Here is a 27,937-nt window from a genome sequence, read left to right as displayed (position 1 = left end):
TGTCTGATCTTTGTTTTGCACAGATCGTCATCTTGCTTTCTTTCATTCCTAGGGGGCATATGTTCCTCAAGCTTCTCAGTAGTCAGCATTTATTTCTCTTTGTCCCATAACCTGAAGCATCCATTTCATGGGAAGAGTCCTAGAAATTTACAGCTGATTCTTTTGATAATGTTTTCCTTTGAAGTTAGCAAAAACTAAGATGCTTTTCTGGACTATCTGTTCTTTTTGTAAAAGAATATATGTGTGTGTGTGTGTGTGTGTGTATTGTATTATGTTAAACTAATCAACAAAATAAATTTGCAGATATACAATGTTTATGTCTATTATATCTATCTATCTATCTATCTATCTATCTATCTATCTATCTATCTATCTATCTATCTATCTCAGTGGTTCTCAACCTATGGGTCGTGACCCCATTTGGGGTCGATCGACCATTTCACGGGGGTCGCCAAGCAAGGCTTTCCGCCATTTTTCCCCCTTTTCCGGCGGGTGCCTTACCTCCCTTGAGCTGGGCCAGCTGGTGGTCGGCCTGCTCCGTCTCTGCTGCTTGCCAGCTACGCCTCAGCCGGCACAGGGGGCGGAACCACACATGCGCGGCGCTCCCGGGCAGGGAAAGTCTTCGACTTACGACTGGTTGGGTAGTCCTTGACTTACGACCGTTTAGTCCTCGACTTACGACCGGTTGGGGTCGCGGCATTAAAAAGGTTGAGAACCACTGATTGATCTATCTATCTATCTATCTATCCTCTATTCCCTATCTATCTGATCAGTGCAACCTCAGAATTGGTTAGGATTAGCAATTATTTAAAAAAGGAGAACAGAAAGAAAAGGGGAATATATATATATATATATATATATATATATATATATATGTATGTATGTATGTATGTATGTATGTATGTATGTATGTAGGTCTTTGGTTATTCGGGTTTTCTCCCGCGTAAAATTGGAAGTGACTTGGCGACGTTTCGACGAAGTCACATTCGTCATCTTCAGGCTGGTGTCTTCAGCTTCGTGCTTCTAGGAGTAATGTGTGATCGCAGCTGTTTCTTCCTTTTAACTGCCAGTGGGGTTTGAACTGATTGGGTGGGAGCTTGGCTGTGTTCTTATTGGGTGGAGGTGTGTTCTGATTGGTTAAGGGGCTTGGCTGTGCTCTGATTGGATGGGGGGTTGGCTGTGCTCTGATTGGGTGGGGGAGTGTTCTGTTTGGGTGGGGGCTTTGTTGTGCTCAGGTTAGTCTGAGTTGCAGGGGGATTTGAGATGGTGAGCTGCATTGCTGTTGTTTGGCTTCGTGTTCGTGGTCGTGCCACATCTTTATGGTGGGTGTCAGTTTGCTTCATGTATGGATTGGAGGGGTTTAAAGTGGCTAATGATGCAGCTGTGGACTGGCTTCTAGTTTGTGGTCGTGCCTCATCATTATTTCAAGTACTAACAAACATCATGATTGCAAATGAAGTGTACAGTTCTCTTTCATTGTTTTTGCTAACTTCATGCTTAAAAGTCTATTATTTGGACAATTCCAAATGCTGGAGATATAACAGTATCTTAAAGTGTAGCTGCTGGTCAAGAGCTGAGGAAACCATACTAATATGATCCTAAAATGTCACAATAGGAGAGGACCCAGCTATGCAGGTGAACATTTCTACTCATATGTTATTTCTTCTACAGTAGAGTATTGTAGCTAACTAGAGGTATTCAAAGTGTTTTAAAAAGTCAAAATGGTGGGTAAAATTGCATGACTGAAGCCTTCTAGAATGTTCTCTGATGCATCGAGTATACATGGAATATATTTTTTTCTCATTGTAATCCTATCTATCCCACTTTCTAATGCTGTAGTGAAATTATCAGTTATGCCACCTACCCTTTTGGCAGAATACAATGACAAAGTGCACCCTTGGGCTATTAAAGTGCACAAAGAAGTTTTCTAGATTATATTCTATATCAGTGTTTATCAACCTTGGCAAGTAGGAGTTTCAGGTTCCAGGATTCCACAGTCAGCATGCTGGTTTGGGAATTTTGGGAGTAGAAGTGCACAAATCTTTAATCTTGCAAGATTGAGAAACATTGTTCTATATGGTGATAAATATTTTTTAAAGAAAAAAAAGCCATGCTATTGGAAATTTCACATTTTCCTCTCTCACACACATTTTAAAGATATGAGTGCATTACACATTTTTTAAAGAGCAGAATTTGCCATTTAATTAGGTACCAAGTTATGTACATAAGCTCAGGAATTGGGATTTGGGTCACTTTTTTTTTTAAATACAAGCTAAATCATTTTCATCTCCTTCCTTAATATAAATAGAAGCAAATGTTTTCTTTAACCAAGACATAAATGAAACAATAAATAATTGCAGTTTAGATGTATTTTATTTTGCTCAAGAATTAAAGTACTTACAATACCTATTCCTTCTTGGGAAACTGGGACATCTTCCTGAGGATAAAGAATATTAGTTAAACAAAGCAACTCATTATAATACTCTATTTCTATCTCATTTTTGAACAATTATCCAAAATCCTAATACACATTTCAATTGTTATGATACGAATGTTCAGGAGCTGCAATAAAATCTTTGCAATTTGCATGGTGTTTAGTGGCACTGTATTTTGGAGTGCTACCCATGTGATTATGTATTATGAATCTGCCAGTTTTCAGAGTTATAACACAGGACCAAACAAATGCAATTTTGCATAGTGTTGGCCTTCTGGCTTATTGTCAACAATCTTTTCCTTTCCCCTTCTTCCAAACAAATAAACTATGAATGAAACTAAACCAATCTAAGTTTCTTGGCCATTTCTCTCTCTTTTTTAAAGTGGTGGCAGAAGGGGTGGGGAGGAGAGTATTTTTGGCAGCCTTTCTTGAATGATAAATATAAGCAATCACAAGAATAAAAAAGGCAGCAAAAGTGGACCATCTTTTTGTAAGGAAGGGAGAGACTAAAGCAGCATGTTGTGAAACTGGGTAATTATAAGGTCTTTGGATGCTGCTTTTTTCTTTGTACCTGAAGGTTTCTCATTAGGATGCCTTCCATTTCTTTATTATGCTTTTTTGAAGGACATCCAACTTCATAGTTGAAAATCATTTATCCAAATTAATCTTTTGCAAACTCTGCTACTGCTGGGTCACTAGCCCCCCCTCTCCCCATCATTGGATAATACTACTGTAATCCTGGTTAGTATTTTTCCACTAAACGTCAAGTGTTCAAAAGTGTATATACAGTATATTGCCTCTATAATTTGGATCTAGCCTTATCCAGTACTTATCTGAGTTCTTATGGGATGATGCTGGCCATTGACTGATTTTGCTGGGAGGGAGATTTATACCAGATTTATATCCTGCCTGTTAGCTTTATATGTTTGTAATCACTCATCCTTTATTATACCTATATTGATCTGAGTATCAGTACAGCACCAAATTGGTGGATATGACGGATTATGTGCCATCAAGTTGTTTTCGACTCCTAGAGACCACATAGATAGATTTTCTCCACGATGATCTATACCTGACATGTTCTTTCAGGTCTCCCTGAAATTAAACAAGAAGAGATAGGGTCAAGAATGAATGGGTGTTGAGAAAATGTGAACTGAATACCAAAATGAGTAAATAGTATGAAAGATATATGTGGTACTGAGGTTGTCTGGAAACAAAGGAGAATTGACTCCAAAAATAAATATATGAAGAATTAATGGAGAGAGTGAGAGGACACAGAAGACTGAGAAAGTTGTGCTGGATGGAATTGATGAAATCCTCAAAAAGAGAGTAGTAAGAACTGTAAATAACATAAGAAAAGATCTGAAATGGTATGTGGACATAGAAAATGCAAGGATCATTTCCATGGATAAGCTTATAGAGAGGTATAGGGAATGGTTTCAGTATAAATTAGATTAAGTTGTATTTTTTCTTCTTATTTCATGACTTTTTTTTCTTTACTGTTTCCAGTTTCACTCTGCAGTTTGTTTACTTAGGAAGATTAGAAGGGATAACATGATGGGCATATATGTTGATCGTATTTGTCACATTGAGTAAAATGTGATTCAAAAGCAGATTTTTAAAATCCTTACATTAATCACTGAAGGCAGATTACTACCTTTCATATCTCTACAGAAAATAATTAATGGTTGCAAATAACATACATCAGCAGAGATCTCTGGCTCCATCTCCACTTTTAAAACCAGAACGTCTCTGGGCTGCCATGAGAGATTAAAAAAATGGGCATCATTTGGGAGCCAGGACAATTAGACCTATGTCCAACTATAAATATCTGGGCAAAATCAGGCACTGTAGGTCATTCACTTGGAAGACTCCATATCTGCTCAGGAGGACTGGAGATTCTTTCGAGTAAATCCTCAGTATGGTCCCTGCAGGAGGCTGGGAAACTGAAAGGACAGGAAATGAAAGTCAGTTCCCATGTTGTTCAGTGGAACGCTCCATCAAAAATTTATCTTTATGAGAGCTCAAGATTATTCCTAATGGGAATGGGAAAACTATGTCTCAAGTTACTTAAAGGAAAAAGAAGGGATGTAATGTTGTAAATGGATAATTTAAATGTTTAACATACACCATATTTTAACAATTTAAATTACAATTTTAACAATTTAATGAAATCAATTGTAACATTAAATTACAATTCCCATCCCCAATTTTTGCTACTACTAATAGTGTGAATGTTTGACTTTCCTTTATGTTTTGGGCAATTCTAGTAGAAAACAAAACAATTATCAATACTTTAATTACATACATACATACATACATACATACATACATACATACATACATACATACATACAACATGATCGACAACATCAACAAGTATTGCGGGCCCAATTGGCAAAAGAAAGCTCAGGACCATATAGGTTGGAAACATGTGGAAGAGGCCTTCATCCTGCAGTGGATAGACAATGGCTAGGATGACGATGATGATGATGATGATACATACATATATACATACAAACAAATATGTAAAAGAAAAAAAATCTATATTAATTTCTTGAAATTGGTGGCCTTCATCGCTTATAATCTAATCTAATCTAATCTAATCTAATCTAATCTAATCTAATCTAATCTAATCTAATCTAATCTAATAATATAATCTAATCTAATTAATATAATATAATATAATATAATATAATATAATATAATATAATATAATATAATATAATAATATAATATAATAATATAATATAATATAATATAATATAATATAATATAATATAATATAATATAATATAATATAATATAATATAATATAATATAATATAATATAATATAATATAATATAATATAATATATAATATAATATAATATAATATAATATAATCTTTCTCTCTAAAGGATGCATATATTTTTTTAAAAAGAATTTCTACATAGTTTCAAGGTCTGCCTGAATCTTTAAATTATGAATCAAAATGGCAAAATAAATGTTCTTCCAGTTCCTCAGCCAACACAACAGTTCCATTTTCTTAGAAAGGGTTCGTCTTCATAACAAGCTCCAATAATGAAGGCCTATCTTCTTTTAAAATGGAAAGACATCCAGTTCTTTTTTTACATATTTTTTCTTTCATTTCTCTTTCCCAATTGTTTAAGATTATTCTGTTATCCCCTGCTTGTTAAAAAGAAAATGAAAAGCAACCCTACATTTTCCCTGAACCTTCATTCACATTTCCTTAATTTAAACATTTTAAGGGTGCTGATTAATTGCATTAGAAAGAAAATGGAATATAGTCTGAGACACCCTCTCTGAAAACAAAAATCCTTATATGAACATGGAAATTAGAAAAAATATTGCCGTCTAAGCCGTATTTACAAGTAAAGAAGAACTCATCTGTCAAGCAATATGCCATGTATGGGGTGCTAGATCTTTGGGATCCATCTCCTTTGACTCAACAGTTACATTACAAACCAAATCCCATTTTTAATGTTGCCAGATAACAGGTAGTCCTCAAATTATAATCATAACTGAGCCCAGAATTATGGTGTAAAGTGTGTCATTAAGTGGGTCACCACATGAACACAGTGGTTGTTAAGCAGACCGGTTTTCCCTAATAAACTGGGGTTTTTTCCCTGGAAACTGGAATCAAACACCAGAAACTGGCAGAATACACCAAAAATTGCAGTCAAATGAGTCATAAGTAGCTATGGGAAGGGCCACTGTAACTTTGAACAGTTGCTAAGTGACCAGCCGTTGAGTGAGAACTACCTGCAATGACAATATCTTTGCTTTTTACTGGGATGTCAGGGGCCCCATTCGATCAAAATCATTCTCAAATTTTAGCTCTCTAGTGGAGATCTGGTTAAATTAAAACATATTGTATTTGCTTAATAGACTAAAGAGACTCTCTACTACTTGTGTCCTTGTTATTTTCCCCTTTGATGAAAACTGAAAACAGAACAGAACAAAAGTCTGTCAACTTTAGAAAATATATCATTCCTACTGCATTGTTGTAGCCTTTAAAAAACTAAACAAGAAGAGGGATAGAAGAAAGGGGAAGGTAATACTTGTTTGATTTTTGTCCATGGCATTTTCTTCTTTAATTTTAGTTATCAATGCTAAATGTTTTGTGTAGGAATGAGAAAAGAATCACTCTATTTCATAGTCCTTCTCTATTAATGTTTGTGCTCCATGTTTCTGTTGCTTTGATTGTTTTGAAAAGACTGCAGATACCTATTTCATTTCTCAGACCTAATGAAAAGCGTATTACTTGCCATAAATAGTTTAAGGCTATGAACTTTCTCTTTCCAATATATTGGAGAGAATGCATGGTCCTTCTTGCAATTACTTGACAGTAATTAAATTTGTGGGTTCTGCTGACTTGTACCATGTTGCCTCCACCTCCTTTGAGGTTTATTACATCAGCTGAAAGCTTCAATTCAATTGCCATCTTTTGCTAACTGCTATCTGCTTTTAATCCTGGGAAGAATTTTCTATAAACCCTTTTGTTCAATAGATAAGCAGTCTGCAATAGCAGTCTCCCTGCATATTTGTGTAACAAGTGCTATAGTGACATAACAGAAGACAAAAGTGTTCCAGCCTATACAGTCCATGGGCCTCCTGTTCAGTGACACAGATCAAACTGGTATAATTTATTTGGACTTAATAGTAAAGTGATACATTAGTAGAACAACATAGGCAGTTTAGGATACATTGAATTAATTGGGCTGGACATATTTAATACTCCTAGTAACAGGCAGCAGAAAGTGTGATAGCATAGATCATAATTATATTCTTCTAGCTTTTATTAGCTGTTTAGGTTGGGTTCTTATGCCATTCTTATGCTGATTTTTTATTCACATTGTTGCAGTAATGTTCATTTGTTATACTTCTAGTATTTCTCAAATCTGGCCACTTTGAGACGTAGAACTTCAATTTCCAGAATTCCCCAGCCAGAAGGAGAGGTCCACACATCTTAAAGTGGCCAAAGTTGAGAAATACTGCTCTGGGCTGTTGATTTTCCCATTGTACTGCCTGTATAGATTGCCTTTTATGTTCTTTGTTCCTTTAGACCTAAAACTGTTTCTGTTCTGTCCCTATTGAATATTGCAAATCAATAAATGAATGCATTTCATTTAGAATCTTGAATCTTTGCTCTAATCCCCGTAGTGTAATTTCAAGCACTGATTAGCATAGAATCCATATTTTCAAAATGGCTTATCTTTATAATGGAGTTGTGTGCATAGTTGAGAGATTCAGGTAGACCTGTGATCTCGAGCTGATGAACATTAGTACATATTAATAGTCAGGAGAACCTCTTCAGGTTAGAAGAAGCAATCTTGATAAGTTTTTATACAGAACACCATGAATTGAAATGCTATATTGAGGGACTCTTTTCAAAATCACAGATTAATGCAGAAAATGAAATGAAATGAAATGGAAAGGAATGGAATGGAATAAGAAATAAAAATAAGCAAAAGCAATCTGTCAAAAAAAAATTAATCCATATCTGCAGCAACCTCAGCAAGCAGTAGTACGTATATGGCTGACATTTTCTGGATATGGAAACTAAGTAGGTTCAGATCTGATTAGTGTTAGGATTGGTGAGCTTGAAGAAGTACCAAGGTTTGAGGCTAGGCTGAAGGTTTAAAATTATTCTTGGAGATGACAATGACAAATGTTTTCTGGGCTAGGAATATTTCACAGATGTGTTCATGAAGTCATCAGGAATCAAGCTTGATTCTATGGATTTTATAGCAGCAACAATATGGGTAGTTCTCTACTTATTACTACAATTACCACAAGTGATAGACTGGTACTGATGGATGTCCATCACTAAGCAAGGTGGTTGTTAAGTGAGTTGACCCTGATTTTACAACCTTTTTTGTTGTGTTAATAAAATCTGGCTTTTCCCATTGACTTTGCTTATTGGAAGCTGTCTAGGAAGGTTGCAAACGGGAATCACGTGACTTTGGGATGCTTCGACCATTGTGAATACAGGTCTATTGCCAAGCACCTGAATTGCAATCACATGACTGTGGAGATGCTGTGGCACTCATAACTGCAAGGGCCAGTCATAAGTTGCTTTTTTCAGCACTGTCGTAACTTTAAGAAATCATGAAATGAACGGTCATAAGTCAAGGCTACCTGTACTCTGCAGCTTATGGCAATTAGTTGTAAACGGAGCACCAAACAGCATGACTTATCCTTGACTTCTCCTTATCATGTTTATAACAAGGATTCTTCTTAAAAACATTTATAATACTTGGAATGGAGGTGGGAAGAATGGAGCACATTAATAAAATCTATACTCCCTTTAAAAATATCTCTAGTTTTAATTTCTTCAGAAGAAGGAGGTTGGGGGCAAAGAGGAAGAACAAAATGATTGCTATATCAGAATAATTAATTCTGAATGATTTAGTACTCTGTTTTAAGTGTGATAATTTGCAATTCCTTTTAATTCCATATGAAGCTTACCCATGCGTGTGATGCTGCTTGCTGGATTATTGATATGCTGATGCACTGGCATCTTGTATGTGCATAGAAAACTTCATTAAGCTTGGAAGCTCTTATTGATTCAATGTATTTTTTTTAATCATTCCTCAACTCTGCGGCTATATTCTCATCAAACATTTAGCAAGCCGGGTTAGTACCGGTAATTTGATCAAATCTGCTTTATCACCTTTTGGAGAATAGAAATTTCATCTACTTTTATCAGGAAAGTGCTTAGTATCCCATGATTCCTTAAACCAGAAAAAGAGTAGCAAGACGTTATTGCATTTCTAGTTCTTTCCCAAAAGCTTCACTATGAGCCAGTTTGGTCTAGTAGTTAAGGCACTAGGCTAGAAACCAAGAGGCGGTGAGTTCTAGTTCTTCCTTAGACATGAAAAATCAGTTGGATGACTTTGGGCCAGTCACTCTCTCTTTCTCTCTTAGTTCACTTTACCTCACAGGGTAAGAAGAAAGAAGGAAGAAGCATTATATGTATTATTTATGAAAAGAATAAATGTGGGATACAAATAAAAAATAAAATAAGGAGAGATTTGCATTTTCATCTGGCTTTTACTTTTAAGAATTTTTTCTTACAGCACTAGATAGTCCACATGTAGTAACAATAACAACAACAATAAAACAGCAACAACAATAACAATAACAATAATAGAGTTGAAAGGGACCTTGGAGGTCTTCTAGTCCAGAGGTCTAGACTTCATTAAACTAGACATACTCAATTCCTGCAACCGTTCCTTATATGTTTTAGTCCTCTAATCATATTTGTTGCTCTTCTCTGTACGCTGTAATAGTAGATTGGGATTTGGTATTTCTATAACACAATGAATTTAACTAACTCTAAGCAGGACTGAATTTGTTTTAGGCGATATGTAACTCCTGGGAATTAGTAGAATAGGTTAACTGTACTCCCACAGCAGGCTAAAGCCCTTCTTCAGTGGCCAGGTGAAGCATATTTTGAGAATAGCATTTGTATGATATATATTTTAAACAATGAAATATATTTTTCTTGTAAAAAAATGAAAATGCCTAGAATTTTCTTAGGATTATTCTTAATGTTAAGAATTGTTTCTATATCTTCAGAATTCAAGACCGCAGAGAAAAGACATGCTTAGAAAAGAGGACAATTCTAAATGTGATCTGAAACTACTCAGGCAAGTTAAGGGAAACAATAAACATGAGTACTGAAAAAGTCACCTTGTTGCCTATCAGGAAATGGTTTCTGCTGCTGTTTCTAAATTAATCTGGAATAATTAATTGTGTAATTAATTATGGAAATGATTTTATGGCCTAAGTTGAAGTCAAAAGTAAACCACAGCTGAAGCCATTATATTGGAACTTGGCTAGTCAGATATGCTATCTGAAGATGTGAATGGCAATGAGAAAACAAGTGCCAGTGATGGGTACTCCAGTTTCTCTCTCCCTTTGTGTATTGATCAGGAGGCATATTTAGGTAATAGTAATTCAGTTTCCAAACAGAAATAAATTGAAGACCCTATTTGAAAAGATTAGAAAGACCCAATGTCTATTACTTCACTCCCTGAAGAAGTCCCTGTTGGTAAATGTTGGCATAGTCATGTGAAAGAAATCCACTAAAAGAAAATGTGATGGTGGTGGTAGTGGTAGTAGTGGGGATGTTGTTGGTTTAAGCAGTGAGTGAACTATCCTTAAACCAAAGTAACTCTTCTGATCCTAGCATCATTTGTAACTCAATTTCTCTTTGGAGAAAAAGAGAACTTTTGGCTTTGGGTGGAAAAAGATCTCATAGGAGGAAAAACATATACTTTATCTCACTAAAAGCTCTAGTTTGCCTGCAAATACGATTCAGTTATGCTGGAAAGTAGTCACTTGCTTTTCCTAGCAAAACCAAGCTCCATTTTTTTTCTAATCTCATTCTCAGTTCAAGTACTGAATTAAACAAGACTGCCTTTGGAGTGATCTGGAGCAAATTGAGATATTCCCTCCAGCACCTCTTGGTTTTATTTAGTCTCTGAATCTGAAACACAGGTATTGTTTTATAGACTGCTTAAATCATGGAAAAGAGCATTAGAGTTATTTCTCTATATATCAGGTCCTTGAATCTAAGAAAAGGAACAAAAGACGGCCCTGAGGTGTATTAAGACAGCCATCTTTCCCCACACTTTCTGTGCAATTCAGCTGAGTATGAAAACTCCCCCCTTTTTACAGTGGAAGAGCTAACAATGCTTCATTCTGATTTCTATGTGCTTTGACCCAGAATATTACCCATGATACTAGACAATTGTCATTATTGAGGATTCCATTTTTCCCCTGTAACTCTTGGGGAGAAAAAAAATCACACTTCAAAAAACCTGTTTTGGCAAATGAAAATTATACCTCACAATCAATATGTAAACAACCAAGATCTTTAGCTCTGCACACAGAAAGATATTGTCATAAAAGTATCCCCAAATGAGCACTTAATTAGCAGACGTAGCTAAAAGGTCAGATGGAAAGTTGCATGCTGCTTCAGCATTTTGGAAACAAAACATTAAGATATACTGATAATGAGGTACAATGTACTGAGCAGAGCTATGATGTTCTTGGAAATGTCTGGCACATACTTTCTTTTTTGAGCCCAACTATACAAAGGTACCTCCCCCCCCAATGGAAATGATGGAGGTACAGTATAATAACAAGTTATAACAACAGAAAGGCTACATTGGACAAATTTAGATTTTGCTTAGCTGAATACAGTTTTATATTAGCTATGCAAAAGCCCAATATACATACATATTATTTCTTTCATCTCTAATTTCTAAGGAACATTTCTAAAAGTAGCCTAAATAAATGGAGTTGCTGGTTATACGATTTATTTATTCCCTCCCCCAAGAGAAATTATTTTAGGTTTATGTAGCACTTTGGTGAATAAATAGGATGCTTTGGAGAGTGTGGCAGCACATAGGTAACACCTTCCTACACCTTCCTAAAGCAACTGTATCTTCTCCAAGGATCACAGAAAAGACAGAATAACAGAATAACAGAGTTGGAAGGCACTTCTAGTCCAATCCCTGCTCAAGCAGGAAACCCTATATCATTTCAGAAAAATGGGTGTCCAATCTCTTCTTAAAAACCTATAGTGTTGGAGCACTCATAGCTTCTGGAGGCAAGTCATTTCATGATTAAATGTTCTCACCATTAGGAAATCTCTCCTTAGTTCTAGGTTGGTTCTCTCCTTGATTAGTTTCCATGCATTGTTTCTTGTCCTGCTTTCAGGTGCTTTGTAGAATAGGTTGACCCCCTCTTCTTTGTGCAGACCTCCACAGCTGCACTGGGATCTTAGGAAAAATTTGAAGAACTGCAGAAAGAGGCTATCTAGACCAGGGGTCCCAAACATGTTAGCCGTGGCCCACTGTCGGGCAGTGGCCTATTCACACCTGGGCTGTGTGAGTGGTGAGCTGGTGCATGTGCATGAATGGCAGGCGCCGGTGCTTGCAGCCCCCTCACACAAATGAAGCTGTGCATATATGCATGCACGCATGCCTGCCCCTAACACAAAACCATCTCCTCTTCCCCCCTCCCCACTCTGTGCTGGGCTGCCAACCTGGAAAGGTTGGGAAATGCTGATCTAGACAAGCACATAATTTTGTCTTTGAATCTGAAGCTTTGCTAATTTTCTATGCAATTTGTGTTACCACCTTCATTTGCCCTTTCTTTACCCCAGTTATCTTTCATATGTGAAGTTTGATGCCACTTTGCATATGTTATACTGCATATCTCCCAAATATATTCTGATTTTTATACAATTTTTAATTTGGAGTTTTTTTTAGCTGAGAATAGCTAACAATGGATTCCATTCACCACTGCCACTGGAATCAGGGTGGAAGGGCATTGTCCATTCAAGTACTGTGGAAAGGATAGGCATAGATTTCATTTGGAACCTTTAATCTTAGGGAAATATATTCCCAGGTAGAATTCAACATGAGAGCAACTCCTCCTGACCCAAGTGACACTAGTATATCAAAACTACCACTGCCATAGATGCAATACAATTGTTTGGATTGTGATTGTCTATTCTCAGAGTCACAATTTATCTGACAGAGTACATATGCAATATACTGTAGACAGTAGCCAATGCACTTATAGAGACTGTCTCTTCAGTGATATTGTAAGTATAGCTTAATTAGAAGAGGGGATATTACTACTCCTCATGTACTGAACTGTATATTTGAATATACCATCTGAACAGAGTTAAAGAGAAGGGTCATAATTAGAATGTATCACTTGAATGAGATTCTTCTTTTCTACCCAATTTGGTTATGCGTGAAAGTGCTCTTTGGTGTATGTGATACATTGGAAAACAAGTGAGTCTTGGTGTCACAGTGGTTAGAATGCAGTATTTCAGGCTGACTCTGCCCACTGCTAGGAGTTTGATCCTGACCTGCACATGGTTGACTCAGCCTTTACTGACTCCTTCTGAGGTCAGTAAAATAGGACCCAGATTGTTGGGGTCAATATGCTGACCCTGTAAACTGCTTGGAGAGTGCTGTAAAGCACTATGAAGCTCAGTCTAAGTGCTATTGCTGTTTCTAAGTGCTCTTGCTCTTTGGGTGGGTTCCATTACAGCAAGCTGCTGGAAAGTGAGCTAGGAGGAGCACATCAATTCTTCTAGTATGCATTTTGGATCTTCCTGCATAGTGATTCAAGTGGCATTTCTATTGTGAACCCTCATCAAGGCCCAGTAAAGCATATTTGGTACTCAGTAGCAACATCTATTTCATATTATTTATGAAGACTAAACAACATCATTATTCTTTCCAACTTAATGGAATGTTGGAAAGCAATTATATAAAGAGATTGTCTATATTTTAAGAGATATGCTCCCAAAACACAACAGAATAGGACTGCCTTTGAAGTTGGAGAGAAGCAGATAAAACGAAGATTGAGTTCAAACTCAGATGGGCCAGATCAGACTGAGTTTATGAAGAAAAAAGAAAAACAGAAAAACTCCTCCAGTGCATCCCTTTGGACCAATTTCAGTTTTGGTCAAAGCAATGGCCTGGTGTTTATCCTGTGCTTATTGTGACTCTTGGTTTGTATATTCCCTTGTTTCTTTATCTCTTTTGTTTAGCCAATTGGAATGTAGGCTTTTGTCTATAATGAAGTCTAATAGGGGAACCAGACAGCACCTCTTATGCTGGCCAAGTCATAACTTTTGACATGTAAAATGAAATTATGAATAGAAGTTGCTTTCCTGGTGTGTGTGTGTGTGTGTGTGTGTGTGTGTGTGTATGGTTTCTTAATTTATTTAAAAGACTTATATGGCCACGCCTTTTAAAAACCCTGGACAGCTCATTTGGCTGACTGGTCTTAAGTAAAGGTTTGGAGCCTGTACTAGCTCTGTGTGGTGGACTGACTGGTCTGGATTCCCAGGAGAAAAGGAGTGCATTCCAGAAGAGTAAGAGACAGCTCACTCAGATAGTTTGTATGAGAGAAAGAGTGAAAACAGACCCTCTCTAATAGTTCTCTGAGTCTAGGCTTGTGCAGATAGCAGATCGCTTTACTTTGGCAAGACTCTTTGCAAATCTACTTGGAAGAACTACCATGTGCCTTTCTTGATTGGGGGTGGGGGCTGACATTCTTGGTTATGCAGGTAAATTTTTAGGTCTGTTCACTCCCAATGTCACTCTCTTATGGCTAGAAAAGAATCTTTTCTATTAGTTCCCTATTTTTCCTATGTCCTCTTTTAAATCTCTGCTTCTCCCATGAAACTTTAATAGAGTAGAGACTTATTTTTTTCCTCACAACCAGGATGCAAAATAATCCTTCCTTGCTCCATTCTAGCTAACTATTTATTGACTTCTAGCTCTTTCTCTTCACCTTTGCCCTGCCTTACTTGATATTTCTATGTTTTAAGCAGGTCAAGATAACCTTCTTTCCATTGCACTGTGACTTTAGATTGGAAAACAAAGATTCTCTCAGTTGTTTACAAAGAGAATTAAAACTTTTCCCACACACAATATTTTTGCAAAGAATAAAGTAACATTTTAAATTGTGCATGTCTTCTCAAATGAGGGCATTTGCTTATGGGTATTTGCAGAACTGCACTGAGGTGTCATCAATCTGTCTTATATGATTCATTTACATTTTGGTTAGTGTTCTCCAAAAACTGCTTTTAAGCATTTGATTTAGATCGCTAAGGGAAAAAGGAAACCATTTAACATAGGAAAAGATTGGGCCTTGGCAAGCTGAGATAACTCCTTAATGGTTTAGCTTCTTATATACCACAACAAGGACATTCTATGGGAAAGAAGATGCAACATTTGGCTTAATGTCTTGGTTCTCATTGTTGCTCACTTGCCTTAGAGAATTAAAATTAGACTCCAGTCCTAGTCCTTGCTAAAAAGATGGAACATATCAAGGACATTGTTTCTAGATGAAAGAAGTACAGTACCAATAAAACTAGCAAATAGCTTATACAACAATCTGTTTTTAGAATGACTGTATTAAGCTGAAGTCTTCTCCCCCCCATCCCATTCAGAAAATTCCCAATGGGCAGTAAATACCATTTGGATTCTATGGTCACATCACAGCTCTTTGCTTTTATAAGTCATTTTTAACATAAATTGTCTAGATGAAATTCATAAAGAAGCTTACAGTTCAAAGAATAGAGAAGCTGATTTCAGTTTTAAAATAAATACAAAAATCTTTTATCTGTTCATATTACAGTAGTCATTTGCTATACTCCTTGAAGAGTGACCTCTGCAAAAACAAAGGAAACTAGAGGTGGCAGGCTAAGAAGAACCCATAAGAGTTAGAACTAATTCTACTAAATTAGTGGAACTTTTGAGCATTTAAAATGATAATATTTCTTCTGAATTGCAGGAATTTTCAGTAGGAATGTTTCATTATTGGAAAAAGGACTGGGGGTCTTTGAGGCCACTGACCTATGCTCCTTGTCTTTCTACAAACATTTTTGTATAATCTTTTTAAAGTCAAGGTGAGAGAGCTTTTGTTAATGGTCCTTGACATATTCTGAACTATTTAACTTTATAATCTTGAAATTCCAGGTGGTTTTCTTTTTAAATGAATCATGAATATATGAACTTTTCAAGTGAATTATTTTAATACAAACTTTGTTGACTTTAATTTTTATACATACCCAGAGATTCAGTTTGGTGCTGTTTCTTACAATATTAAACACATTTGAGTTTTGACAATTACAAGATGGTACACATACTATATAGAAGAAGGAAGGAAGGAAGGATTATTAAACAATTCCAAATATTACTTCTACTCTATTTTCTATGCAGTAAGTCCTTATTCAGATTTTTAAGGCCATAAAAATTGTTCCTGGTAAACATCAATAGGGGCAGTAATGCTTACTTAGAGATACCTGCCATGTCATATGCCTTTTGAAAAGGCATATGACAAAGAAAGGTTTATATGTACTAATAAGAAGTAAGCATTAATTCTAAGAAGCCCAGTACTGGGCATAATCTAAATATTCACTGACTTCTTCATGTGTTGGAACTGTAATTCTTTTAATTTGCAACCAGGAATACATCTGGAAGGTATCAGGTTGGGGTGGGCTGTTTTAAATCACAATAATTATCACTGTAAGGACAATTTTATTCTTATCAAAACTACTGATATTGAATTTTCAAAAAAATTGGGACATATCTGATCTACGAGCAATAGTAACCTAAACTGGTTGAAAAAGGGTTAGAGTTGCAGATAGCTCATTGTGTTACAAAAATTATTCATAAATAACTCACAAGAAATATTTGAATGGACACCTTTTTGTCCCACCTGTATTCTCTTTTTGTAAAATGTTCTAGTTCACACTCTAAGGTTGTTTGTTTGTTTGTTTATTTGTTATGTGCAAACAACCAGATCCACATGTGAAAAGTTTGATTAGCTGTTTTATTGCTGAAGACTATGGATAGGAATCTTCTCAGACTGACAGTTTGAACCTGGGTAAGATTAGATAATCGGTGGCTTTCAAGGGGAGAATAGACATTGTCCTCTTGTGACTACATAGGAATCCGAGATTAATTCCCCATTTGACTCCTCCCTCTGGCTTGGCCAGTCTCTCTCCAACATTATTAAATATATATGCCACCCATCTCACTATCCAAAATAAGTCTGGGTGGCTTACAATACAATAAATCCAATACCCCAAAACCAGCTACAATTTCTTTAAAAAACACAGTGGAGAAAAGACTGTAAAGAGCTCCTCCAAAAGTAAAAGCTTTCTTTTCTTTTCTTTTCTTTTTATTTTAACTTTTAACCCTTTTTAACACTGCATTTTAACCTACTTTTAACCCATTTTTAACCTATTTTTAAATCTGTTTTAACCCTTGTTTGACTTTTTATAATAGTCGAAGTCCTTTTATAAAGGATATATACTGGAGAGGCTACCATTGTTTTACCTACATTTTAACAACTCTACAAGCCAGGATTACCAAGAATGGGGAAAAGGAGAAAGAGACAGCATGTTCACTTGGCAGCACAGAGTTCTTCCAAGCCACCGAAGCAGCAGAAAATGGAAGATTTCGCTACAAATAGACAGTCTGCTTCAGTAAGTAACTCATCTGTATGTGACTCATTGGAATGGGATTTACAAACTGAACTTGAAAGCAAACAGCATATAGAACTTTCTGTTTCTCTCATAGAAAATAGTTCCCCTCCCTGGAATTCAGCACCCACTTTTCCTGCACAGGATGGGATAGTAACAAACTTAGTAAGGGAGAATGAAACAGATCTCCTTTCCAGACAATGTTTGCTCACAGCTCAAACCATAAATTCAATCTACAAACTTTTATCAATTGTCACAAATAAGGCTGACTACTTGAAAGAGTCTTTTGCAAAGTTTATCAGCAGTCAAATAAACATTACAGAAGGACCCAGGAGGACAAATAATGATAGACATGGGATGGCTAATGCAGAAATGGAAACTAGAATAGCCCCCTCTCTCCCTTCTATAAACGAGAGAGGAAAGAAAACAACACTCAATCAGATAGTTCTAGAGGTGACCATTTAATCTAAGTTTACAGACCAACCAGGTTACCTTGCAAATCTATGACAACAGAAGGAATAGAGGATGTTGGAGTGATAGAAAAGCTGTTAGGCAGTCTCTGAGCCAGCTGCTCCACTGCGAGTATACTCAGATTGATTTATTACATGCAGAGTGGTTGCCAGCAAGAAGGCAATGTATGCAAATTTTGTTATCCTTCAAGTAGTCCATAATTCCCTCAATGATTTTTAGAATGAAGCATTTTCTGAGCAGTTTTTCAATATGCCCATTACGTGTCTTCTGCTCAGGGAACCTGCACCCACTCCTGGTTCAGTCTTTCCATGAGGGAACTATTGCTTCAAATCCAAGTGGCAACAGACCTCATACTGATAAGTTTGAAGCAGGGGCAGCTGAATCAACCTTGAGAAAACAGAGAAGTGATCCACAAACAGAGTTACCCACAGTCACTGATTCTGCTGAGGGCATGCCAGAAGAAATGTTGATAGACTTTAACTATGTATTGCCAGAACCTGAGCAATAATACACAGAGACTGGATGGTTTAAAAGAAGCATTGACAACAACTACTTAATCTAATGCATCAAATAACAATTATTATAACTATCCTCCAACAAGTGCCCCTATGGAGAACTTGAACTGACTATATGGCCAGTGCAAGAAAAACACTTAAACATCATGTCATGGAATGTAGCCGGGTGGTATCGATTTAGAGGCCACAATCACTCTGATCCTCTGAAAGTCAACAGGAGAAGAGCTCAAGATGGCTTGAAAACAGAAAGAGATTGCCTGTCTTCAAGACAAATCCAGCCTCCAAAATGATCAAAGTTCTCTTGGTAACTACATGCTTAGCAGTTTTTCTATATCAAAGGAGCTCTATAATCCTGGAATCTGGAAACATTAATGATTATGAAGTAGTGTATCCACAAAAAGTCACTGCATTGCCCAAAGGAGCAGTTCAGCAGCCTGAGCAAAAGTATGAAGACGTCATGCAATATGAATTTAAAGTCAATGGAAAGCCAGTGGTCCTTCACCTGGAAAAAAATAAAGGACTTTTTTCAGAAGATTACAGCGAGACTCATTATTCCCCTGATGACAGAGAAATTACAACAAACCCTCTATTTGAGGATCACTGCTATTATCATGGACGCATCCAGAATGATGCTGACTCAACTCAAGCATCAGTGCATGCAATGGTTTGATAGGACATTTCAAGCCTCAAGGGGAGACATATTTTATTGAACCCTTGAAGCTTTCCGACAGTGAAGCCCATGCAGTCTACATATATTAAAATATAGAAAAAGAGGATGAGACCCCCAAAATGTGTGGGGTAACTCAGACTACTTGGGAATCAGATGAGCCCATCAAAAAGCCTCTCAGTTAAATTGTTACTCCTGAACAACAAACATACTTGGATGCCAAAAAATACGAAATGGTCAGGAAATACAATGACAGTTTAACTGCTATAAGAACATGGGTATATAAAATTGTCAACACTTTAAATGAGATTTACATACCTTTGAATATTCGTGTAGCATTGACTGGCCTAGAAATTTGGTCCAATAGAGATTTGATTAATGTGCAGTCAGCAGTAACTGTTACTTTGGACTTATTTGGAGAATGGAGAGAGACAGTCTTGCTGAATTGCAGAAGGCATGATAATGCTCAGTTACTCACGGTGGATGAATATAGGATTGGGCAGCATGTGCCACCTGAAGCTTTCTGCAGGAATTGTTCAGGATCATAGTGCAATACATTTTATGGTTGCAATTACAATGGCCTATGACTGTGGTGGCGAACCTATGGCACGCATGCCACAGGTGGCACGCCATCGACCCAGCTGGGTTTTATAAAACCTTTTCGCTTTAGGCCTCCGCCACCATGTGAATAAAAAAGGTTCAATCAATCAATCAATTTCAACTTCTCGCGGGAAAAAAAAGATCTCACAAAGTTGGAATTGATTGATTGAACTTTTTAGTCCCACCCAGTCTGCTGCCATGGCCACCCAATTGGTCACACCCACCCAATTGGCCAAACCCACCCGATGGGCTACGCCCACCTGGCACCCAACGATACATAAGTGGGTTTTGGTTTGCAGTTTGGGCACTCAGTCTCTAAAAGGTTCACCATCACTGGCGTATGAGATGGGTCATAATCTGGGCATTAATCATGACAGAAATTCCTGTATTTGCGGTGCTAACTCATGCATTATGGCTTCTGTACTAAGCGATCAACCTTCCAATTGATTCAGCAATTGTAGTAAGGCTGAACATAGGAGGTATCTTATTAATCATACCCCATAATGCATTCTCAATGAACCCTTGTGCACAGATATTATTTCCCCTGCAGTTTGTGGAAATGAACTTTTGGAGGTGGGAGAAGAATGTGACTGTGGCTCCCCTAGAAATAGGTCGAAATCTGTGCTGTGATGCTGCATCCTGTAAACTACACTCATGAGTAGAGTGTCAGTCTGGAGAGTGTTGTGAATAATGCAGATTTAGGGGAACAAAAACAGAATGCCGGGCAGCAAGGAGTGAGTGTGACTTGCCTGAACACTGCACTAGCTAATCTGCTGAGTGTCCTACAGATCTCTTCCATATGAATGGACAACCATGCCTACACAACTTCGGTTACTGCTACAATAGGAAGTGCCCCATCATGTATCACCAATATATTATTCTCTGGGGATCAGGTGCAACTGTGGCTCAAGATGCATGTTTTAATATTAATGAGACCGGCCAAAGTGTTTTCTACTGCAGAAAGGAAAATGATGTAAAGATGCAAATTTAATAGTTTTCCATGTCAATACAAATATTCAAATGACCTAGATTATGGAATGGTTGATCATGGAACAAAATATGGAGATGGAAAGGTTTGCAGCAACAGGCACTGTGTTAATGTGACTACAGCCTACTAATCAACCACTGGCTTCTCACAGATTTGATTTTGGAGATCCTTCTTCCAGAAGGTTTGGCTTCCCTCAAGTCCAAAGAGACCCGTCTGCCTGCATCCTACTAGTAAATCACTCTTAGCTTTCAGATGGCATCCAAATTCTGCAATATTTCTTCTCCATATTTTATCTGTTTACCTTTTTCTGTAATCAAACCTTTTCCCCACCACAAAGCTCCATGGGCATGTACAACACCAAAGGCTTATTTGCTGTCAAGAAAAAAAAAATGACCATTTTACCATTTGCCAATTGCAAAGCACATTTAATGCAACAAGTTCTGCCTTTTGAGCTGGTGTATTCAAAGTCAATGCTTCCTCTCCCAAAATTTCACACTGGCTTTCCAAGATGTAGCTGCTTCTATCAATAAACTATTCTCACAGTGGAAAAAAACCCCTGTATAAATAAATGATATAGTATTAAATAACATAAACTTCCAGTAACTCAATTCTAGGAAATTAACCCCTGGGTGAAATGTTTGTACCTCTGGAGTTTTCATTGTCTGAAGAATCAGAGTGAACAAAATATAATAGTCCTCCTGAACTTAATATATTCCTTGTATTTTGACATGATTCCCTAGGGCATTCTTAGAAACTATTTTAAAAAATTTCAAATAAACCCTTTCTAGAGGTTATTTCCCAATTTCATCACTTCACAGTGACCTACTTCACATTTTGTGCTGAATAATCAGTGATTTCTTTAGTTTTTGTCTTAGTATATTATATGGATTCTTTTGTAGAATGGATAAAAAGTGTCTGTAACAACTGAATTTTGAAAAACAGAGTAGTTTAGAATTCAAATCTTGTTTTGATTATAGATTGGCATAAGATCAGAAAAAATATGTTCATTCCAATAGTATTAAAATTATGAAATATAAAATATGAGGAATTTAAAATAGCAATAGAAAAGGAAGTGGGACATGGTGGCACTTTGTTTCTGTACTTAGGTGACTTATATGGCAAACATTATAAAAATGATATGATTGAAAGAAATGCTGAAATCAAAATTCTATTAACAATCTGAGATAGTATGCAGATAATACCATTATTATCTGTGAACTCATTATGAAACTGGAAACTAAAAATGAAAAAAACAACAACTTCATATCAACTTGCATGCTTAGTGATATAGAACTGATGGTAAAGAAATAATAGTTGTAGAAAGTTTTATTTCTTGGAGTTCAAGAATAAAGTTGGAAGTGTGTTAGAGAATTAAAGAGGAGATCAATCCTAAGAAAGAAGTCAATAACAAGCTTAGCAAGAACATGAAGTATATTTCACTGACAAGTTCAGTATAGCTCAGGCAGTGGTAGCTATAGGAAAACTGGGTAATAAGAATGAGAAAAGGGATAGATCAGCGGTTCTCAACCTATGGGTCGCGACCCCATTTGGGGTTGATCAACCATTTCACGGGGGTCGCCAAGCAAGGCTGTCCGCCATTTTTTTCCCCTTTTCTGGCGGGTGCCTTACCTCCCTTGAGCTGGGCCAGCTGGTGGTCGGCCTGCTCCGTCTCTGCCGCTTGCCAGCTACGCCTCGGCCGGCGCAGGGGGCGGAACCACGCATGCGCGGCGCTCCCGGGCAGGGAAAGTTCTCAACTTATGACCGGTTGGGTAGTCCTTGACTTATGACCGGTTTAGTCCTCGACTTACGACTGGTTTAGTCCTCGACTTACGACCGGTTGGGGGTCGCGGCATTAAAAAGGTTGAGAACCACTGGGATAGATGATCTTGAATTATGGATCTGGAGACAGTTTTTAAGAATACCATGGACAGAAAGGTGAACTAATCAATTAGTTGTAGACTAATCAGGACTGGCTGCTCTCCTGAAGCAAGGAGAAAGTCACATACTTTGAGCACATAATGGTTTAGGGAAAAATATTATGTTTGACAAGATTAAGGAAAGGAGGGACAGACAATGAATAAGTTGGATATATGAGATCAAAGATGTTATTGAAATGTCCTTGGAGGAGCTATAGGTTGTTACTATAGACAGATTAAAATGGCAAATGTTTATCCATTTCTTAGGTGTCAGGAGTGAAGTCAGATTTAATGATGTCTAACTAACCAATGTTGTGTGGATTCAGCTATTGTGATGGTAAGCTATACTTATGATATGTCATATGAAGCTAGACACATGTAATTTTTCAAAAAACAAAAAACAAAAACGTAGCTGAATATAAAATGTCAACTCTATTTCAGAATTCAGTTGAGGTGGCCTAATGTGGAAGACTTTCAATTTGACTTGCAGTATTAGAATTACACAGCATAATCTTCAAAAATCCACTGATTCAAGCTGGACCTATTAGGAGTGTTCTGTTTCAATCTAGTGGAGATACTGAACCTCCCTGGCCATGATGTCAAGAATCAAAGTTGTTCTTCTGTTCCCAACAAATTGTGCCACCTAACTTCTTTCTGATCATAATAATTTAAGCTGCCTTAAAACAAGGTTGTTGATGGTAGTTAGAGCATGATGGTTAGCATTAGAGATTTTGTCACTCTTTTCAGATTCACATTCTAGTGTACATTTGGTCATTTCCTGAATATACCTATTAGCTGCAATTTCTATCAGTCCTATATAAGGCTGTTACTAAAGGCTTCATAACACAACCTGAATACTCTGTTCCACACCAGATGCCAGATTGTATAGACAGCTAAAGGAAAAAGTACAGGTAGATAAACATCAGATAATGATAAAAACACATTTATTGCCTCCTGAAAAAAATACCCCCAAATTTATTCTCTGCTTTCATTAATGTGCACAGTGAACCAATGATAATAAGTTATCCAACAACACAACACTCACTATCTTCTTCCCTCGCTTTGCTATGCCACATTTATTCCTTCATTTATTTGTAAATAAAAATCATTACTCAAATTGAGATAGAATAGGAGTCTTCCCTCTGGATTTAAAAGACACATATTATTTCCCAAAGAAAGGAAGGAAAAGATCCAATATTTTCATTTCATAATAAAAGTAGCAGCTCAACAAGAGGCCACAGAGAGGTGCTATAATCCTACTATCAGGGTTTGAAGCTGTGGCTGCAGAGACCAGATGGAGTTTCTCTGAACGCTTCTCGAATTGGGATTCCTGCTGACTTTTGTACTCTTCCTTTTATTTTCCTAATATCTCTCCTAGCACTCATCATGCCACAGCAGGAGTCCAGCAGTCTGAGCTTAAAATAATGAGATTGGCAACTGACAGTAACAAGTCAAGGGAGATTTACTTTACACAATGCTTTCAGACAGAAAATTTAAATAACCATCATCTCTCTTTTTCCTCTCCCTTTTGAAAATAAATAACACATTTGTTTGAATAAATGAGTGTTTGCAGGACTCAATTTTTGAAATCAGTTTCAGAGGATCCAACCATGCAAACAGGTATGTAGATATGAGTTTCCACATTAACACTTTATTTCTTGGCTATATCACTCATCTGGTGGTTTAAAAAACATTGATAATGTCATTTGCCCTTGCAAGATTTGAAGTGAATTATGGATGATTATAAGGAAACAAAGGCTATGAATGGCACCCATCCTTAACTTCTCTATGAACTTTCACCCTGTAAAATCACATTGGCATTCTTAGCCAACTTGTCCTTTCCTGAAATGTGGCTAAATTGCTTTGCACGTAGCCTACCTGGACTGAAGGAAATGAGACAATAGCCATAAAAACTCACATGCAGAGTAAGATGAGAAGGGAAAACACACTTCTGTTCGAAAATAGTGATCTACATCTCTCATCTTCCTCCGAAGCCAAAAGCCTCCTATTCTTGGCTTTTGGTTTAAGAAATAATGGCTGTCTTTGCACAAGCCACAAACTAGTCAGCTATACTTTAGCTTACCATCTTATCCAAACCCAGCCCCATCAGTAGATTCATAGGAGGTCCAGGGCGGTCAGATGGAAATTCTGTTTTCACATAACTACATTGTTAAATTGTGGAATTCATTGCCAATAACTGCAGTAATATTTGTCAATTTGGTTTTAAAATGGACAGATTTGTGGAGGATTTATCTATCAATGGCTAAAATGTTATGGCTGTTCTTCACAACAGTATGTCTTAAATACTTATTGTTGGGAGGCAACAGTATATGGGGGATATAGTTTTCCAAGCCAGGTTTGTAAGTTTCCCCAAAATATCCAGATGGCCACTATATGATATAGATTACCAAAAATGGATGGGCCAGTGACTTGATTAGGCAAGAGTTTTTCTTAGGTACTTATGATTAACCTATTGACAAGTATATTGTGTACATCCAGAAAACTGGATTGAGTAAACTGGCTTAGATAACCATATATAAGAATGCCATATATTACAGCTAAAGTGGGGTTCTCTGAGTGTATTGGTCATGACAATCATGTAGGATTTCCTTAATTCTTATCTCTGGGAGCAGAGATAATTCAAAGGGCAAGTTGAACAGGATTTTTTTAAAAAAACAAAACATAGAGCAAAATCAAAATGAAGGTTGTCTTTGATTTTTAAGGTCTCAGAGCTAACACTGAAGATGAAGGAACTTCTGACTTGCAGAGACTGTAAGAATAATATAAAACAGCCAGGATCCAGGGAGTAACTCACCAACTAAGCAAAGAGGGTAAGCAAGCAAGACCTTGTCAGGAAAGTTTAAAAAGGAATCCCTAATTTTTTCCCCCTCAAGATTTGGTAATTGACTTATCTGAAAACCCGAGGCTTTTATTTCTCTGTTTAATTCAACTTTAGCTTGTGAAATACATCAGCAGATGTAATTTGCAAGGCCTATAGTAAGTTGGTTTTTCTGCCTGAAAACAATTTTGGGATATATTTATAATAAATAAAATTTGTAGCAGTCCTTAAACACAAAGTCAAACGATCCGAGCAGCAAATAGATATACTTCAACTAGTAAGGAAGAACAAAAGTTTATCAATTCAAACAAAGAAAGATCTATCACAGAAACTGTCAGTAGACACAACTCTCTGTAGGGAAAACAGTCAGATAAAGCAGCAAGCCTAACAGTAGAGAGTCATAACTAGAAGCAGGAGACATAGAAGATATTTTACATCCTTGGAACTGAAAAACAGTTTTCAAACTCTGATAAAACTAGCTCTGAGTACTCAGAGAAGAAAAAGAAATGCTGCTGAATGACAAAGGACAATGGATTCCTACAGGGCAAAAGGATACAACTGAGTGCTATAAGAAAAGGAAGAGTTGTGATAATACACAACTCACTTCTAAAAGGAACTGAAGCAAATGTATGCTGACCAGATTCATTGATTCATAAAGTGAAGGAAAAGGAGCAGGGATGTTGACATAATTTTCAAGATTGATCAGGTCCCTTGACAATTATCTCTTCATTGCTAATACACACGAGACTAAAAATACTGCAAAGAATATCAACAACAATATCAACACAGGTTTGAAAATCTTGAAGTAATGTTCAATAATCTGGGAATACAGATAGGATTTTCATCCATCTTTCTAGTCCATGGAAGAGGACCTAAAAGGGAAATAAGAATGCTGCAAATCAATGACTGCCTACACAAATTGTGTCAATGGGAGAAATCTAGTTGCTGAGATCCTAGTTTGTGTTATCTATGTGATGAACTATTGGAATCAAATGGGGTGGACCTCACAAAGACTAAAAATGTTTTGGGGCAAAGTGCTGCAAGCTTTATTAGGAGGGCTTTAAATTGAATCTGGATATACAGAAATGAAAATCTAAATGGGGACGTCAGTTATAAGACATGTACGTGGTGGAAAATGGAAGATTTGCTGAAATGGGGCTGTTTAAATTACTCATCCATATTCAGGAAAAAAAAGGCTTATAAATTCCATGTACACACTAATATAATATTTAGAACAGATCTCCCCAACCTTTCTGGGTTGGCGGCCCAGAGGGAAAGGGAGGAGCACAGAAATTATGCATGCGTGCCCCTGTGTGCACATGCACAAGCGGGTGCATGCATGGCAGAGGTGCTAGTGCCTGTGCAAGTGGGCCGCATGCAAGCGGGCACATGCATGGTGGAAGGTGCTAGTACCCGCACATATGTGCAAATGGACCATGCACACCCATGATGCCGCTAGCACAAGTGGGAGGGTTAGGACTAGCCATTCCTGGAGCCCAGTGGCCAATAGGCCACAGCCGGGTACCAGGCTGCGGCTCACAGGTTGGAGACCCCTGATTTAGAGGGTTCATCAGGGTTCATAGGAGACAGGTATTTTCCTTTGTGTATTCAAGTAAGCTATTGCATATGAGTGTGTGGATACCTGCTTGATGTTTATGTCTATGTGCACACTTTCTCACCAAGGATTAATGAGGGCGAATTCATATGTGTTAGCTCTGTTTATAAGTATAGGCTCTACTCTATATGCTTTGCATCTGTGACTATTTCTTCCCCCCCTCCTTGTGTTGTATCTCTCTGTATTTGAGTATATCTGTATGCTGGAAAACACAGTGGGCTGCATATACTATTTCTGGCTCAAATGATCAGAAGAAAGGGGGACTTAAAATAATGGGAGTTGAACTGCTTGCCCATTTAGGAAAGAAGGCAATGTGGTTTTCACCCCCTTATATTTCTTTTCCTAGTCTCCCCACTACCCCAATGTGGTCCTGTTCTGTTTCACTTCTGGTGATAGATTGCCAGATAGACAAGTCCCAGCATGCTTTAAATAATTCCTTCCAAATTCCATTGGGCAGGAATGGAAAGAATAAAAAGAGGCACATACAGAAAACGAAAAAAGGCCAGAACAAAAAAGAGAACCAGACAGCTAGGATGGAAGCATACCCTGGTGTATGAATGATCTTAGGTTACTGAAAGATTATAAAAATAGTAAGGAGAAGGAAAGACAGAGGAAGTCACCAAATAGGTTCATAATAAAAAATATATATACACTGGCTACTCTGTAAAGACAGTAAAATACAGAGCTATACAAATACAAAGACAGAGCTATTCAATTCCTACTTGGGCTTAGCTTTTTCCAATTAAAAGAACTAAAAACAAACTAGGCTATTATGAAGAACAAGATGAAAGGATAGGTCTGAAGTTTAAAATTGACAGAAACATTGTCAGAGAATTATCTATTTTGAA

At 37.1% G+C, this 27,937-nt stretch overlaps 2 pseudogenes; both read left to right on the top strand.

Annotated features, from left to right (window-relative positions):
* Window positions 1-18,713: 18,713 nt before the first annotated feature.
* On the top strand, window positions 18,714-19,226 carry LOC107288038 (annotated as a pseudogene).
* Window positions 19,227-20,046: 820 nt separating this feature from the next.
* On the top strand, window positions 20,047-21,081 carry LOC114922604 (annotated as a pseudogene).
* The last annotated feature ends 6,856 nt before the right edge of the window (window positions 21,082-27,937 follow it).

This window comes from Protobothrops mucrosquamatus, unplaced genomic scaffold (genome assembly GCF_001527695.2).
Source record: "Protobothrops mucrosquamatus isolate PMUCROS unplaced genomic scaffold, P.Mucros_1.0 scaffold469, whole genome shotgun sequence".
Taxonomy (NCBI): Eukaryota; Metazoa; Chordata; class Lepidosauria; order Squamata; family Viperidae; genus Protobothrops; species Protobothrops mucrosquamatus.
Note: the sequence above shows the minus strand (reverse complement) of the source record. Positions and strands in the feature narration are given on the sequence as shown.